At 38.2% G+C, this 19,190-nt stretch overlaps 1 protein-coding gene across 5 annotated transcripts in view; it reads left to right on the forward strand.

The window, feature by feature from the left end:
* The window catches only part of LOC124163086 (elongation of very long chain fatty acids protein 4-like), an 89,230-nt gene that overhangs the window by 12,846 nt on the left and 57,194 nt on the right, over nucleotides 1-19,190 (forward strand). The gene's annotated exons all lie outside the window — the stretch shown is intronic.

Here is a 19,190-nt window from a genome sequence, read left to right on the forward strand (position 1 = left end):
ACAGAAGTCACGGGTTAAAACAGAAGGCGATTTACAGCTTAGGATGTAAGCCGGCTTCAGAAACTCTGAAAGCGTGTTTATAGGAAATACCTCCCAATTTAAAGTGAATTTTCGATACTTTTACGGGAAAATGCTTAAGAACTGCTTCAACGTCGTTATATTCGCACCATAGTAAAGTTGAAGGTAGATATTGTTTTGCTTTCGTAAATACTTCCATAGTCTCACATTGCATTGATGAACCACGTACCAGGCTCTTAACACTTGTTTTGTTGCTCGTAAAAATACGTCTAGGTAATTGTAACTGTTCATTTGGGACTCACATTTCGTGAAGGAAGGGTGGGTTGGTGTTCACCGGAGAGTAATACAAACGTGGTCATCTTTAAGGCATCGGAGTACAAAGAAGACCTTCCCTAAAAACCTCTGGATGGTTCCGGCTGAGCAAATTTTTGCTTCGTCACGAAGATTGAGTGTCTGTCAGTCAGTAACGATACTTCCGGATAGTATTAAATGGCCGACGAGCTTTCGCACACTGATGATGCATCGTGGCCCACAGTGGGTCATGGTCGTTTAGATTGATTTTCAATGGTGTCTGGGAATGAGGTGAAAAAAATTTTGGGAGCGCCGCTATATTTTTTTCAGTTGTTAGGACTATAGCTATTACTATTGTTCTTCAGATCTCGATTTGAAGAAATAAACGATTCTTTAAAGGGGACAGGAGGGAAAAAGAAATTTGATATAGGCATGCTATTTTCGTGAATATAACCAATTTTTTATGAGAGATATGATGTATTGTGACGGTAAACGTGATGAATTTGCTATACTTTCAAATGGCATTGAGATAGATTAATTTTACATTTTCAAGTGCTGGCCCATTTAGTTTCTATGCATCGCTTCAAATGGTAAAAACGTTACATATTTAAGAATGGTATTTCCTCCTTCTTAAGTTCTCCTTTGTTTTGAACGAGAAAGGAAAAATGGTAAAAGGGAAATTATTGATTTTTTCTCGATAGTTTTAACAAAGATATACTGTATTCATTTAGAAACTTGACGAAATGAAATTGTCACCTGGGAAGTTGGGCTATTATATCGGGAGTGAAAACCTTTTAGCTGTAGTTTTCTTCGCTTACTTGGTGAACAGTTAGTGGAAAAAACAGCTTGACTTGACTTTTGTTTTATTTTACCTGGCTCGGGTGAGGCCACAATCCGGCCCCCTCTTCCCCCGAGCCAGAGCTCTCTTACATAGGTACTTAAGTTAATTCTTGCAGTACAAAATATGATTTCGGTGTGTATTATTTTCTTCTTTTAGTACATTTGGTTCAGCTTCGTGGACATTCAATGGTCAGTGGATGTCGGGCTGGTCAAGTCTTTTCTTTGCTTCAATCGAGTTCATCTCAGGAAATCCAGCATATACGATATGTATATAAAAAAATAAAAAAATAATTAATTGAAGCAATATAAAAAAACAAGTACCTTGAATATACATAAAAGCATAGGCTGCATTCTCATCAATCAGTGAAGGACATGAAAAAAATCGTATGCTTAAAAGTTGGAATAAATACGTTAAAACATTATAACATTCTGGTTCATTTAGCTATCAAAGTTATGAGAATAATTCTGCATTCCTTTTGATTGCAATTAGCCGAAGTTAACAGCCACTTTCAAAAGGATGAACAAGTATATTTTGGCAGTTTTTCTACCCGATTTAGAAATTAGGTGGGATGTAAAGAACAGTAGTTGGTCAAATGATCTTTGAACGAATTCCGAATTTTCATTAGTTTCAAGAAAATGTCACAATTAAGGAGGTCGCTACAAGGAATGAAATATATATTTCATTTTTACGAAAATTTCATCTCTTCATACTCTTCTACTATACTCCATCGGCTGGGGGAAAAAAGGCTTCCCGTGCTATAATTTCTGGAAAAAGCATATGAAAATAAGGATTTTTTTACCGGACCTTATATCGACATTTGCCAAAGTAAAGGAAAAATGTTGTTTACTGTTAAAATATACCTATAACTGTATGTATTTTTTGGTAAAAACTGATATAAATATCGTTATGCCATACGAATATTGAAAAAAATTTAAATTAGACCCGTCGAGGGACTACTTCTTGAATTATAAGTGAATGAAGGCTGCAATTGAAGTGAAATCGTGTTATTCACATGAAAATATCGGTACGGTCGGCTTAAATAGCTGGAAAAAGTACATCCTTAAAACGTATAAGGATTGCATTATACTACTTCAGTTTTCTAACCCTAATTTTTATCCCCTATATTTGTCGTCTATTTTTTAAAAAAATATTGGATTCTATGATATACGCGTTTATTAGTAATAATAATAAATATTTTTTAATCGCACAATCGCGAAACTTGTCCTTGAAGTAACACTTGACTTGAGGTTTTAACACTTGGCTCTAGGTCACGGGCTTCCAATTACAGTGCTCCCAAAAACTACTAACAAATCTAATGCAATTGTGGAAATGTTTAACGTTGATCAGTGTCTTGGAGTATAGGTGTTGATGAATTTAAACGCAAATTTTTTCCAACGTTTTGTATATTTATACACCTTAATCAGGGCTTTTTTTTGCAATAAATTGGATTTGTTAATCCAATACCAAATAATCCAATTACAGTTCTTGCAATTACATTGCAAAAGCAGCTCTGATGAAGGTGTATAAAAAAGCGAAGCGTTGGAAAAAATTTGATCTGCAATTCAAGATACTAGTCAATGTTAGAAATAGAGGTCAAGAGAATGAAAAAAATTCAATTATTGAAAGGATATGGAAAGGGGTATCTGATTTTTCCACGTATTGTATAAACTCTTGGTGTTTTATTACCACATTCTTGAAAATACGTCTTCATCGGTAACAATTGTGAAAATATGAATTGAGGGCCAGAATCCATTTCTGAATATGGGTTTCTTGAATGAGGATGAGCGAGTCATCACTGGCTTACCGTTATGTACACACACATGCAAAATCGATGTCATGATGTCGGAAAGTTGCTATTGTCATCATCTCCACCCATTGGGGCTCAGCGTTCTTCCGGCTACTCTTCTGTCCCTATAACCATGGTTTCTCATGCTTGTTTACGTCTTCAGTACGTGTAAATGGGTGTAATTTATTCATAACTTGACGGCATATGTCCTCTGTTACCGAGATTTAATTCAATTCACAATGATATTTTTAATACATTGAATGAGGTCAATATTCGTGAGTAATTTTGTAGTGGCACATTGCATTAATGAACCACGTATTAAGCTCGTACCAGTTGTTTTGAATTGTTTGAGACAAAAAAGAAACTATGCGTTGCGAAATTTCTCTCGCAGAGTCAGCGGATAAATCGCGGGTTGTAATGGCATTCGCCAAAAATGTAATCTGTTTTTCTATATCCTTATTCAGTTATCTAATTGCCTTTCCCTACGAAGCGGTATCATCACTCGCCATTTACCTTGTGGTTATTTAAGAGGCGTAGAGGGGTCAATGAACCTCGAATTTTTGCTATAATTATACCTATTTTTTTATTGATCCAACCTCAATATGCCACATTCTTTTCTCAGCTCATTTAGGAAGAAATCCCTCGAAAACATTTTAATTGACTAAGTTTATCCAATTTAATCTATTTATTGAATATTTATGTAGAAATCACCCAATATTTTTTCGCGAATGTCACAGATGCAGGCATCGTCGCCAAATTCAATTTCCGTAAGTCACACCGTTTCGGACAGTTTTGAAGCAGTGCAGCGTTGGAGGAATTTTCTTATGTAATTAGTACCTACCCCAAGTTTGAGTGTTTTTCCAATTAGATGCTTATTTGGGCGGTCTTTCTTATGCTACGTTTACGTTTTTGTCAGAGGTGAGTGGCTGTCCAAGTGGCTATCGCGTGGCCAAAAATGACTTTTACTTGTTTACAGTTTGTTGCACGGTGTTTGCCTGAGTAGTTAGAGCCGATCACTTGAGATAACATTATTTTTTCGGAGGAAAATTGTTAAAAGTTGAATGTTTGCCGTAACATTCCCTTGTGTGACCGTTCACAGATTGCATGGCACTTGATCATTTTTTAGCGTAAGAAAGGAACAGGAAAAATTTGCGATAGCATATTTAGCAACCTATTGAAGGTAGCTTAAGTAATAATAGACGGTCTCTACAACATTCACAAAAAATACCATGTTATTAATTCATGAATATTCGAAATAAGATAATAGAAGAATAATATTGCGCAAGAAAATGGCCCTCATTGAGGTTTGGTTATGGTATGTAATTCCAAACTGATATTACAAGAATCCATGATAACAATCCTCTTTGGGAAAGAAAATGTCTTCATTACGCGATAACTGATTGTAAACATTATCAATTATCCTAGAGGAGATAAGAGATACGAATCTCCGACTCCGTCATACCCAAAGGAAAGTAAAACTTAAAAATAAAATAAAAATAAAATTAAAGTGTCGAGGCTCCGGCGGACTCGAACCCCAAATTGGAAGACTGGAATTTCTCTATTAGGCAGGATTTACCTTGCCGCCGCATAGGTTGAATATTAAGCTTGCAATATTCGCAGATTTAAACGCAAATTTTTGAGAGGAAAAAAACGGATTGTTCAAGTACGATTGGGAGAGATTTAAATAATCAGTCAACAATCCTGGGGCTGGTTTGATCAAGATCTTTACCCATTTTGCACTCTGAACATTCGTTGATCGTCGGACATATGGAGTGATATGGTACATATAGGACGCGAACGATAGCTGAGGTCATTTGCGCCATGAGGGAAGGATATGAAAGGAAAGGTGGAGGGAAACCCGGCGTCAACATTAGCCTGGCCTTAACGAAAGGCGTCAAAGGGACCACGGCTCAACATCCCATTCGACGGACGGAGTGTTGCACTTGAGGTGATCTCCACAAAGCACCCACTCAAGGATCGGGTAGTATCAGTAAAAATCTCTGAAACTGCCGGGATTTGAACTTTGGCCAACTGAGAGGGAGGCCAAATCTCTAGCCACCACACCAACCCGATCCCCAGAATTGAGTAGACAAAATTTGTAGTTATCACAAGTCTTTTCTTGCCTGCTGAAAGGTGCAGAATATCCCATACCTCGTGAAAGTGGTTACAAAGCCGATCTGTAGAGTTATTCCTCAATTATGTCTACTCGTAGGCGAAAGAAAATTGATTAAAAATACTTCGGATCCATAACCTGCGGTAAGAAAAATCGTGGCCTATTCTGGAATTTTTCGAAGTCATTCATCCCCCACCTCTTCCTGATTCCCCACGCGTCATCTATCTTGTGTCCTAAAGACCTCTAAACATCTTTTCGCTCGCACGCATGGTCTCCAGCATTGGAATTCGCCACACGAGCATCACTGCACGCGTAATGGCCTGCAACAGTTATGGCGATCCGCCGTAAGGAGGCGATAATTTTCTTCAACTTTTTTTTTCGGGATATTTTTCGCGGTCCCTCACTCAATTGGTGCTTGGGTTAGCTACTCGTTCTCTCTCCCCACCACGGAGGAGTCGCTGGCAGACGCAGTCTTCCAGATGAAGGTGCCCGGAGGACTAAATGCCCGCGCAATTAGTCTACTCTTCCGAAATGAACATGGGGGACGCGCGATACTTTCATCTTTCATCCCCTCCCCTCCTCGCCTTTCCATCCCTTGCGTTCCAATTCTCGATTTCACTGTTTCCATCATGTACGTCTCTCAAATACTATGAGTGGCCATCGTCGACTTTTACGCCAATCTTCCGCCTCTGGCGCTATTGTATGGGCGTTGGTCTTTTGATGTTCTATCTAGACGGAGCGATAATTGACATTAAGTTTTACTTTCCTTTCTTATAATTTGCTTTGCGAGTGCGAAGGCCTTGAGGCCAATTTTCACTTTCAGATAGGTGGTGAGGATGAAACACGGTTTAAATGGGTTCGCAAGGCCAGAATAATAAAATTTCGTAGCTAATGATTCTAAAATTGTTGTTTAGAGACTCCAGCGGATTGGAACCCCAGATTGGAAGACTGGCGCCGTGCCACTGATCTCGCTAGATCAGTGGCATGGCGTTCACGGCTTTTTTCACGGATCAGTGGCACGGCAGTTCACGGCTAATTCCAATAGGACTGCGTAGAGGAGGCCCAATTCCATCCCATAGAAGACTGATTTCTGTTGCCACTTCGGTCGCATTTTAATCGGTTTTCAGAAATGTCCGCGGCGCGGTGATGAGTGCAATGCGATCCACTTTTTTCCAATATTTTGCATTATAATATTTGTAATTGCGAGTGAGAGCATTGAAAAATTCTGAATTTGATTTATCACATCTTTTGTAAACCCATTAAAATGCGCGGAGTGTGACAACGCATTTAGAGACAGACTTGACGATTCTCATTTGTAATATTCGTGGCTGATTCTTTCTTCAACAAGTGACAGTCGACTGCCGAAATATCAACGAAATGCGGTGAAGTAATTGAGGGTAGAGAAAAATTGTGTCACGAAAGTTTAACCCTGGATAGCTGATGCCAGCAGGAACCAAACTTACTGATTTTGTTTGAGTCGAAAACGCACCATTTTTAAACTACAGAAACTTTGAGTCAAGAGCCGATTGGACACGAGTTTGCCCTATTGCCGGATGCCTTGGATGCATGGCGATCTCCGGCATGAAAATCATTCGAGGTCATGAGTTGTCCAGAGCATCCGGCAACAGGGCAAACTCGCGGCCAATCGAAGCGCTTGGCGCAAAATTTTTGTGGTTTAAAAATGGAGCGCTTTCGACCTGAACTTTGTTATTAATTTGGTTTCATCAGCTATTCAGTGTTTTAATGTCATGACACAATTATTATCCGCCCTGTATATCCAACCCCGTCTTTTGATGTGCTATCTCGACGGAGCCGCGATAATTGACAAAGTTTTAATTTCCTTTCTCATAATTTGTTTTGCTAGGATGCGAGTCGGAAAGCCCAAAGGCCAATTTTCACTTTCAGTCAGGTGGTGAAGATGACCAGCTTCTAATGGGAGCAGTTTCTCGTTTATCATGACTACGCATTTCAGTTGGCTTTCTTAGAGAGCTCACTCCAATTCGACAGTCCTTTATTGCCCAATCGAAGCTGTCGGGTAGATAAAAAAAATCGAGTTTATTATGTAGTTGCTCGGATTTTGCAATCGAGAATTTATGAATAAAACTGGGAAAACCACCCGATGAGTCGTAAATCTATCATTTGAGCCACAATTCTGAGGGACGAAAAAATGATCGTGTGGTTCAGGCTTAAGGATTTAAGCTGATCTAAAAAATTTTTCACAACTTGAAAGGGAAAATGTACATCTACACAGATATTTTATGCAAGTCTCACATACATGCAATTTGATGCGTGATGTTAATATCCATGATAATATTTCGCGATGTTTTTTATTATATAATTTTGATTTTATTTGTATTCTACGACTCACTGGGTATATTTTGCCGTAAGCTTACTTTGCCACTTGACCATTGCCGATTCTGAATGACCTATGCAATTAAATAGTCGATCAATATTTGTTTCGGAAAGAAAAAAGGTAAAACAAATATCGGCGGAAGGATAAACCGTTGCCTGCCTCACTTGGGTATCCTATTTCCCTATTTTGAATGGCGGTGAAGGTCGGAGAGGCAGATTTTTTTAATGTCGGAGACTATCGAGCCATTGCATACTTAAAATTAAGTATTCACCTTCGAAGCGAGAGTTCGTGTCGGCTCCTTGGAAAACTTCAATTTCTCCGAAGGTGACTCTCTCCTTCGAGCTGTCGAGTAAAAAAATAAAGAACGACTCAAAACTCTCTCTTTCTCTCCAGAGTCTACAATGGAGCACAGGTACAGAATGCGCACATCTGTGAAGTTTACGGTCAAGCAAACATAGGAGGACCCCTCCTTGAATTAGCTAAGCAAACATTATAGGCTCGCACGCCGGCGTTTTATTCAAATCTCTGCGACAATCGGAAACTGCGTCATAAGAAGCTCAAACACGAAAGGAATATACAATACCGTTGGCAGACAAAAGAAGTGGTTGAATTGCTCCCTTAAGAAACTCCATTGTGTCGGCAATCTCTTCCGTCAAATATTCTTTCCTATACCATTTCCTTGCCACTATTTCTCTTTAAATACTTATTCATTGCTCATGCCTACATTTCCGGAAATTCATCAATAACAGGACTTTGCATCGGTGGAGTAAAAAATGGTCATTATGAAGGACTGAAAAGGGAAAGTGAGAAGTTCATGAATAGTATGCGTAATAATGTTTCTTAATTTAAGTAGAAATTCCTCCCTTTTCATGTAAAAGGCCCTCTACAACTGATTGAGCTGGTATCACAAGCGTGTTTCTGTCCCTGTACGCTTTCCAGTGAAGGTATTTGGTTTTTATTTTGTAGATTCTTGCCTCTCAACTTTAGTTTCGACGTTGTATATGCATCTCTCAAGGTATATTATTTGATAATTAAAAAAAACTTCGTTTTATATGCTTGAGATAATATTTTATTCTCTTTTAACGTCAAGTCTCATGCTGTAGTGATTATGTTTACGCATTTTAAAAATATATTTGCAATGGATTGATGGCACCGAAATATTTTTCCATTCGAAATTTTTTAATATTTACAAATTTTGGTTTCAAGGCCTCTTTCTATGCTGAAAATCTTAGTTACCGAGTTCAGGAAGTAAATATCAATTTTCGTCAATTGTTTTCAGACTCGATAAACATTCCAATAACCATAGGCGGAATAAGGGGGGAACACGGGGGCACGTGCCTCCCCTAGACGCTCAAATGGTAGACGAGATTTTTAATACAAATATTAAATAAATAAATATATTAATATAAAAGTTATAAATACACTCATAGTAATAACTTTTATATTAAAGTTAAGAGTATATTTCGTAGAATTATTGCTGCAAATTGTGTTTAATCCCAAATATGAAAAGATCGTTTGCCTGTCAGACTCTGATGCCCTTACCAATAAGCATTTTTTTTACGTTCCGTAAGTCATGCGTTATAGGCAAGTTATATAGGCTCGCGGAATCCCACCTGTAAATACCTATTATGACCAGGTCTCACGTGTCGTCGAAGAGTCTTTCGCTTTTGTGGCATTCTGTGGGTGTGTCCGTGGAGTGAAGAGAGAAAGGGTATACCCTGAGGAAAGGAGAGAAATGAGGATGAAGATGATGACGGCCGTCCTGCCATCGCTATCTGGGGCAAGTTGAGGTTCTTTTGTGCGTCTGGGTACTGGAGGAATGGCGTGGGTAGTCAGCTGAATATCTCACTGACGTTTCTTCCTTCTCGGTTCGAGAAGAATTCATGCGGGAAGAGCCGCGATTCCTGCCTTTCCAGGAAGTTGATGAGGAGTGGCTCTCCGTAAAACATTGGATAAACTTAAGAAATTGGTGAATACCAGAACCCGTGGTAGCTCGGGTTGCAAATTTCATTAAGACTCACACCAAAGGCCGCGCCTGAGGCGCATTCAGTTTTGCCGTAGCTAAAGGGACTGCATAAATCAGGCCCAATTGCAGTGGCGTAGCCAGGGGGGGAGGCTCGGGGGGGTCCGGAGCCCCCCGAAATATGTGGACAGATTTATTTTCCTTCATAAAAGAAAACAAAATATTGAAAAATCATGAATTTACAAAATATTTTTTTAACAAATGAAGTTTTTTCGATTATGAAAAGAGTTAAAATTGGTTTAAAACCTATTACTTAGTACCCTATTTTTCAAAAATTTTGCCCCCTTTGTTTTGGACCCCCCCCCCCCAACGAATTTCCTGGCTACGCCACTGCCCAATTGCATCCCATAGAAGGGTGTAATCTTTATTGGAATCATAGGAATCTTTTGCTACTCCGGTCGCATTTTAATCATTTTCAAAAATGGTGAGTGCATTGCGATCAACTTTTTTCCAATATTTTACAGTAATATGTTGAAATTATGAGGAATAGTATTGAGCTTTTATGAAATAAATATGAATGCATATGAAATATCGCATCATCGCGTGTATAAATTTCGGTCAAAACCGCTAATTATATCTTATTTCTCCGTGAAACGCGGGTCACTTTGCCCGTCAGCGACGCAAGTAGCAACTTCTGTAAGCTCATTTAAATGCACGATGGTATACAAGACCGTTAGAAGCTGCATTGTGGATCCTCCCTTGTAATAATCTTGGCCGTACACGTAAGTCCTTACCTCAACCAGCCAGTTTACAGCAATAAATTTTAATGGCTCATATGTACCGTTGTCGTTTAAAATGCTGCTTGTGTGACGAGGAAGTTTAAAACTAATTATTTGGAATTATCACAGGAACAAATGATTATAAAATAATGCAAATGTGTGCGATGGTAATTATTTTTGCGATTTTTGGATTTTAAATATATTTTCTTTTTAATAAAACTAAAAATTTTGTTTGATTATCTTTTTATTTTTTATTTTTCTTTAATAATAAATTCTAAGATTCATTGACTGAGTTTTATATCGTTAGTGTCTTCCCATGAAGGTAGCTATACATCGCGGCCTTTAATAAACGTAAGAATATTGGATACGTTGTCCTTATATTATTGTGTCATTTAAAATATATAATAATGGCATATTTTACTATTATATAAGGAATCAGAGCGGGGTTTAATATAAAAATCAACAATATACCCTTAGCTAGAAAATTAATCTCGGGCGAGTAATTATCAAAATCAATTAGAAAGTTTTTTATGTGTTTATCTCTGTCGTTTGAAGGATGCGTATATTCTTATGCTCTGCCCACAATGAGCTTTTGATTGTGGAAAATTTACTAAAAATACCTAAGTGATTCAGAACATTTACCTTAATTCCAACTTTTTGCTCCTAGAAGCGTGGAATCTCATTTAAACGCCAATAGATAGAGCACAGTAAGGATGCCATACATTGAAGAACTTTATGAAAATGGAATATAATGTGTGAAACAGTGGAACCTCCTTTATAGCAAGCTAACGTCAAATCATGGCTACCAACATCATTCGTTCGTAAAAGCTTAATGGAAATTATTTAAAGTTTTGCCAAACATTTACACAAAATTACATAATTTTTACAGTGGATAAAACTGGCGATATTATTGGCGCCTGTGCGTAATTTACCTGACTGCTTCGTTATAGTATCGGTAATTTTTACGTCGGAGGAGTTTTCATTTTTCCAAGATTGTATTTTAAAAATTATTTGATAATCTGTGAACTTAATTCGTGGTGACACACTTCCTGCGTGCATGATCGATAGCGCATTGCTATCCTTCTGGACGAGACCAGTTATCCCTCCCATGTGCATGGTTTGCTTGATCGAATATTTGACACTTGAGTTCCTTGAGTTGCCGGCTAACAAAGGTGAATGACAGATAGTGATTCGAAAGGTGAGCGGAAAAATACCGGCAATTCTTGATTAATCGTTAACGTAGGTGTCAGAGGCAAGTGACTTTGTATGCAGTCACGCGCACAGGTGTAAATTTATACCCACTATCGATGTAGTTCGCCATGAAAAATCTTTCGAGAAAAACAGTTTTCATGGTAGCTGCAAAGTGCATAAAAAAGGTTTACGTTGCCATAGCTCAGTAATTAAGGATTTGCGACGGCATATGCATTGACGAAAAATGCTTAAATTTGTTTTCTACCTCCTCCTGAAGTATTGCAGATTCCTCCTGAAACATCCCTGTTCACATCCATTCACTGCGCCAACTCACCATTGCACAAAAACCTCTTTTGAGCTAATATTTCGTTGAAGAATTAAAATAAAAAATAAATAAAAATATTTGACCGGACTTCCCGTAATCCCGCGTGTAATACGATGAGTTTATTCAGAAAAATCTTATCTCGGGTGGGAATAAATGTTTAATATATACATTTATTAATAGTAATGAAATGCATATATTACATACAGGAAAAGTTTTGCCTATTATTCTTCAGGCTACTTCATCCATTGACATTCATGATCCTTGACACGATAAAATTTGACGGAAAAAGTTTTTTTATCGACTTTTTTCAAGTTATGCAAAGGTTTGACCTGGATGTATGAAATGAAAATGCTACAACTTTCTAAAAAATGTAAACCAAAACTTCGTCACCCTGTTACTGCTATCTAACTGAAAAATTTTGGTCTCCTGACTTGTGTTGGTACGACTATTCTTCCTTGCTGCTCTCTTGCTTCGAACAAGTTGTTATTACTTACACAGTTCAGTTTTAATAATAGGATAAAAACAGCTGTAGTAATTTTCCATATTATTTTGTTCGCTCAACCGGTTTCAACGCTATCACGTCAATATCAAGAGCTGCCAAGAGAAATCTTTACACGCCATTAAAAACGTTTGAATGTCAAAAGAAACATTGAAAGAGTTGCACGTCATTATAAAGAGCTGTCTGGAGAGAGCTCTTGATAATGACGGATAAACTTTGAAACCGGTTGAGTGAATTAAATATAATTTAAAATTACTACAGCAGTTTGCATTTTATTAAATGAATTTCCACAAAGTAAAACCGTCAACAATCGATCTGACACTTCAGTTTTCTCCTGTGATATGTACTTTTTTATTGTTCGTCCTACGATTTTTCGCGGCACACGCCATTTTCACCGTTATTTCGTATCGGGTTCCATTGGGTAGTATGTGACTGCCGGCACGCAGAAGTCGCGTCGTCGTCGCATATGAAAGGAAATCATTCTCCAGAAGAATGCCTGCCTCTTGTGGAGAAGAGGGGGGTCGCCGCGGTGAAAGGGACCCCCTTGTGAGATGACGTAGGAGGTGGAAACTTTTTACGCACGATCGCTTTGCTGTTATCTTCTTGTTTTTCAGAATGAAACAATCGTGGTTTTGGACCGGCAGAGGTGGAGGAAAAAAATTGGGATGAAAAATCGCTCCTCAACAATGGGGTAGCCGCACATTCTACGTTCCCGCATCGTGTACCAGAGCGGCTAATGAATAACGTTCGCCATTTTGGATGTTCGCGCTGACTTGCGTGCTAAATAAAGTATCGGATATTTTCTCGTTGATTTAAATCGATTTTATTTTTTCTAAAAGGATTTTTTTAAATTGGTGGCGTTAATATTTCTGGAATCGGGGATAACTATCATCTCTACACAGTGGTCTGCATGTATTTCACGATTGCATCCTTCATCTTTGTAACATTCTCCTCATCTTTCGGTTCTCCAATCGGCCCATCTCATTACCTCTAAAACAGCTTATACAAGGTGTTTCAGAAGAAATCTCCAATACTTCCGGAGGTAGTAGGGGAGACAATTGTAAATTTTTTTATCCATAACCATGGGGTCGCAACTCCTTAGTCACTGAGCTATGGCAACGCAAACATTTTTTTGGATGCGGTAGGCAGCGATTCTTCCGGATTTCCTTCCGCGTTTATCCATTTTACTGGACAATATTTCGCCAACGTTCCATTTGGCTTCTTCAGATCCACTGAAGCGTCGATGCAGAAATTTGCTCGTCTTTGTATACACCCTGTTTGGTGCCTTGTAGAGGGATATTGTAGAGGTGTTCCCTGAGTGGTCGAGATCTTTAAAGACCCGTTTCCATGCGCTGGCGAGAGTGTAATCGTCTTCACGGTTGAAGTTCTTGGGTTTTTTAGCGATTTCAATTGCCTACCTGACACTTCTTTGACACTTTTCTGCATCGACTTTTCAGTGTACTTGAGGAAGCCAACTGGAACATTGGCGAAATATTGTCCAATAAAATGGATAAACGCGGAAGGAAACCCGGAATAATCGCTGCCTACCATCATAACCTCCGCGGAAGCCTACTTGGGAATTTTTGGATGCACTTTTTAGTTACCATGAAAGCGATTTTTTTTGGGTAACCAGCGTTTTTCACATTTTATTTAGCACACTGGAGTTTTAAGGACATTAAATAGTTAACGATGAACGAAAATGTCCGATTATAGTTTTCTGAAACGACGAATCTTTGAGCTTAATTAAACAAGAGATTTAAGCGAGTATCAACAATACGATTGCGCAATAATACGATTCTCAACGATTTTTTGAATAATTGTTTCAGATTATATTTAATTGTTAATATAGTGCGAATATAATTAATTATGCAAGTATGCGGGCATAATTAATTGTTTCTGTATTTCAATTCAAAAATTTTCAATTCTTTTGGATGAAAATGCTGATCATAACAATTATTCAAGGTTACAGATGGACGAAATGTAATTAAAATTTTCACTTTAATTTGTAATCAATTGTTGAAATGGGCCCACCCTGTTGGTGAAGTTTACTAGTACGTATCCATGTCGACAATGCCACTGATTGTTTACATGGAGGGTGATGTTGGCCTTTTCACGAATGACATTGAAATTTAATTTGGGGCCAGACGTACCTGCTATTGTCTCATTGCGTATGGACAACGCGCTCGAAAGACTTTCTCCCCGTCACATTAACCCCATCCACTGCCAACCCACCTTGTCCCTAAAAATACGCATTATCCTTAATCTCTTGAGGCTCTTTCATTTTTACTCCCTATTGTCATTCTGATTCCCTTCCCTTGAATCTCATCTTCTCCAGGCTTGATTTTAATCTTGGGTAGGAGAGTTAACGAAGCTGAATTTTCGGCAGACTTATAACTCTTGCACCCGTTCACAATCGCTCCAGTGAGTTGCTGTGTCATGCTTGGAGATGGGTCCGTCTCGCCTTCCTAGACGATCCTGCGAAAAGGTTTTGCGGGCAACTTCTAAACCTTGAGAGTGAGAATGGTAATGCTAATACCTAAGGATTTTTTATAGCCTCCACACCTGTGTAAATATTGCAATTTCGTTACCATGGATTTCAATCGAAGATCATTAAGATAGACACATGTAAAATAAATGCTTATCAACTTGAAGAAGTTGTATTACTAATGGAAATGATAACAGTTCGTTTGTTAATCTCTGTAACCTGTTGCAACTTCTTGGTTGTTAGTAAAGGCAGTTGGCGGAATACGGGACTTTATTTTCCATCAAGTTCCTATTATTTTATCCTATATTGGTGGATTCATTTATTCAACCGGCTATAGTATTAGGCTACCAATGTCACAAAGAGAAAATCTGGAAAATTCGATTGCCAATCCAATGTTGACTAAAGGTAACGTCGTAAACCTGTTTGCAAGATAATTCACGCCCATAAGGGTGGGAGATATTGATGACTTTTGAGGTTAATAAGCTAACACCAAGGAAAGGAAGGTGAAAAATCTCATTTTCAACTTCACTTACTCAATCAGTGAGTGAAGTTGAAAGGAAATTTTCAACCTGGTGATTCAAGTTCAAGAAAGTTTACCCCAGTGTTTGGTTTGGATAGGTTTCGGTAGGGCTCACGCTGGACTAAGATACAAGGGTTTGATACCTCACATTCAGGAGGGCCAGTTCCTTTCCCTGGACCTTTGCTCACTTCGCGGATATTCGTTTGATGTTTTCCGTTGGCTACACTCGAGATTTGAAACTGAGACCCTCGATCAGTAACCTTCTATCATCGCTCGACATACTGGACTACCACGCCCCCGATTTCGGCTTTCAAGAGTTCACTTTTACTATCTTTCTAGATTTATACTATTTGGCCTGTTATTTTGGCTTGTATGCAGGCAGGTAAATAAATATTAGGAGATGTTTTTCTTTGCCTTAGCTCGGTAAAGGAGTTCCGCCTCAGTTGGTCTCAGTTCATGGGATATAGCTAGCTTAAAGTTTCATCATTACCACCTACTTAACAGCTGGACATTATTTGTGAATTACCCTGCGTTGTGGAAATTTCTATCATGACTTGACATAATGAAATTTAGAAATCTTTATAATTCCACATAAATAATGCTCTACGACCTAGTTTTCAGCGTAGCACGTCTTATTCTGGTAAACTTGCAAGACTTCGTCGTATCTAGGTCGTACAGTGGAATTTATTTGGAATTACAATTTTTTTTACATTTCATTATGTTCAGTCAATTCCATGAAGTCACTCCCGGGACAACGAATTTTTGCTCTTATTTATTAAAGGTATACAGGTTAATTGGTTCGAAGCCTAAATTGTGGAGTCGGCTCACATTTCATTTTACATGAACGTGATACTATGGTGTATCATTTACGTCCACGCTCGTATCGAAAATAATTATTTTTATATTAATTTGAGCTTTCATGATGTCCACCAGCTGCGGAAGGGGATCAAATATTCCACAACAGTAGCATATTCGGTGATCGTTCGGTGAAAATCCACACTATTCTATTGAGCTGCATGGCTTACGAGTCATTGCAGAGTAGTGGTACCGTGAAAAATGTCTCCAAAATCTGCCCGTTTTTGTTTTAACATCGAAAGAAATTGATCTTAATCCTTAACCGTGACTTACAGGACGGGCAAGGTCACGGAATCAACAGTTTGATCTGTGACATTAACGGTAAAATAATTTTTTTTTCAATTCTCACGACACTTCGTAAAAAAACAAGGATTTAGAAGAAAATTGGGCTAAAAGGGCGGAAGAAAGATGTTGAGTAGGGTTTTGAAAAAAAAAATGCCGTAGACGTGATTTTGATGCTTTTAGCATCGATTCCCCTTAGTGAGCCCGCCCGCGACGCTACGTAGCGGTCGTTTTCGTCGTCGTCGACGACTGATCGTTTTTCACTAAATTTGCTCAACTTTAACTATATATATATATATATATATATATTGTTAACATGAGAGAACAGGAAAGAATAATTTGGGAATATTATTCAAAATTTTTTGGAGAATATTTATGCGAAGTTTCGACTTCCTGGCTCAAAGAAAAATCGTTTTTGAGGTTTTGGCAAGCTTAGTTCGATTTCAGCCCTCTGTGCGTCTCTTAGGTTGTTACACTTTCACATGCCGGCCATCTACCATTGTCCTCAATGCTCATGGATCTATGGCGTTACTCAAATGTATTCGATTTAATTGTGTAGACATGGAAACCATTTCTCCTTTGCGTCAAGCTCACGGGATCACGTCAAAATTGCAAGTCACAAAACCCAGAGAGAACAGGAATGGTACTACGCTGTTCGCACGTAAATATGTGAGCATTGAGTGGAATTGCAGTTCGTTAGTCAGTGAGTCATCTCAGGTCGTTATTTTGAATAAAGAGAAAGAAGGGTATTAACAGCAGGGAAATATGAAAAATCTCCTTTTAACTTCACTCACTCAACCCTCTCAACTCACTCACCAACGGCTTTAAGATTATAATTTGTTTTTTATTTACGAGATATAACTGATAACTTCCGCTTGATTATGTGAAACCTCTCCATATTGGAAATAAAAGAATAAAACTTTATAAGGTTCTATTTTGAGGTTCACTTGTGTATTTGAACAGTTACGACCTGGGTTTCTTAACGTAGTTACATCTTCAGGTAGACCTAAAGATGTAACCACCCCTGAGAGCACACAAAAACTGTCAAAGCATGTCTTGTGTTTCTTTAACTGTATATTGCTTTCATAGATAACTGCCTAAAAGTTATTCTTCATTATTTTAGAAAGCGTTTTCTATTGCTCCCTGAATTGGCATTATTGCTTTCCAAACCCCGCTACATACACGAAAAGAATGCAGAGCAACCGATAATTTGTTATTTCATAGGAGTTCAGTGTTTTTGTCTGTAATTAAGGTTCTCCTAAGTATTCGTGATGGATTTTTAGCATTTTCGGAGGGATAGGAATACCTTCTCCGCTAATGCGGCGTTAACAAATTCAACAGCATGGCTCGTAAGCAGTATTAATTAGGCATTGCATCCTATGTTAATAATAGGTACAATTGATAATTCTTCGAAGATAATCATCAAAATTGCCATAAATTCATTTCAGTTGAAAATCACACAGACTGCTACAAGATTAGCAGTATAAAATGTATGTTTTTGTAAAATAAATTACGCCTACATTTGGTATAACCGTAGAACAAAATTATCAAAAATGGGCGACATTTGCCCCTAATGTAGACCAAATATAGACGTCTACATTTGGTATAACCGCAGACCAAAATTATACCATAATAAGTTACCAGTAGACCAAAAAAGGAAGACATTTGTACCTAATGTAGACCTGATGTAGACCAAATGTCGGCAAGCCATTAGGTTTGCTGCATACCAGATATAGACGTCTACATCTGGTTTACATATGGTATTCTGCAAACTTTGTGCTCTCAGGGACTTAACGAAACCCGGGTCTTGCCTATTTAAATACACAAGTGAACCTTACAAAGTTTTATTTTTTTATTTCTGAGGATCTTGTGCAGTTCACTAATTCAGTGGTTTGTGATAACGAAGGCCTTAACGATTTAAATGCATTCATAATTTTTTTCATTTACTGGATTATCGACTTATTTTATTCTTATGTTGAACGTCGCGTCGGGTCGTTTCGCATTTCCTATTCTTCCCATCGGAATTTCACTTCTCGTACCTGATTCATAGAGATCATGCGGACATGCCGATGACTCATTGTTTTCTGCATTTTCTTCGGGTTCTCACTGCGTCCATTGGCTTTTGTTGACAAATAGTTTCGCGGACCTGAAGACGATGCAGAAGTATTTTTTTTTCATTACCTAGGCATTCTCTGAAAACGCGAACTATCATACTTAAATATTGCAACTAAAATAAACCACCACGGCTAGGTTAAATGGTTAAATGAAATTTGATGTTGAACATAAATATGCTAATGCGTTTACTGATGAATTATTCGATATGCATTCTAATTTTTTTAGGAAAATCGTATTGATATGCATGCATTATTTGATCAACGCCAATAAAATCTTCGAACCTACATATCAAGTTCGTTGTTAACTTGCAGAACAATGAATTTTCATCTGACGAATAAAATCGCACACCCTTCTAATCCACCGTTGTTACTTTGGGTTGAAGGTCCAGAAAAAATGCTTTTACCGACAGCTGAGGGCAGAAATCCAGGGGATCGATTGTTGGACAATGTTACGCGTTTTACGATTTCCCCGTGGAAGAGGTGAGAAGCAACAGCTCCCATTGTTCTGACCACCCTTAAATACGGCTCTCGGCGCGCATTTACCCCAGGGGACGATAAAGTTTACGCAGGAATACGGAAGCAGACCGCGTCGCGGAGTATGGAGAACACTGAGTTATGAAAATGTTTCCAATGCGGCTTTTATAATTTTTATCCTCTGAATACTGACTTGAGAGTTGACTGAAATGCATGGATTTGATATTTAATCTAAGATTCAATGCTTTCTTAAGCCAGAATCAGGCGATGATTTTTTGCCATCCCTTTCAGGGGACAGCTA

This window comes from Ischnura elegans, chromosome 7, assembly GCF_921293095.1.
Source record: "Ischnura elegans chromosome 7, ioIscEleg1.1, whole genome shotgun sequence".
In the NCBI taxonomy this organism is placed as follows: Eukaryota; Metazoa; Arthropoda; class Insecta; order Odonata; family Coenagrionidae; genus Ischnura; species Ischnura elegans.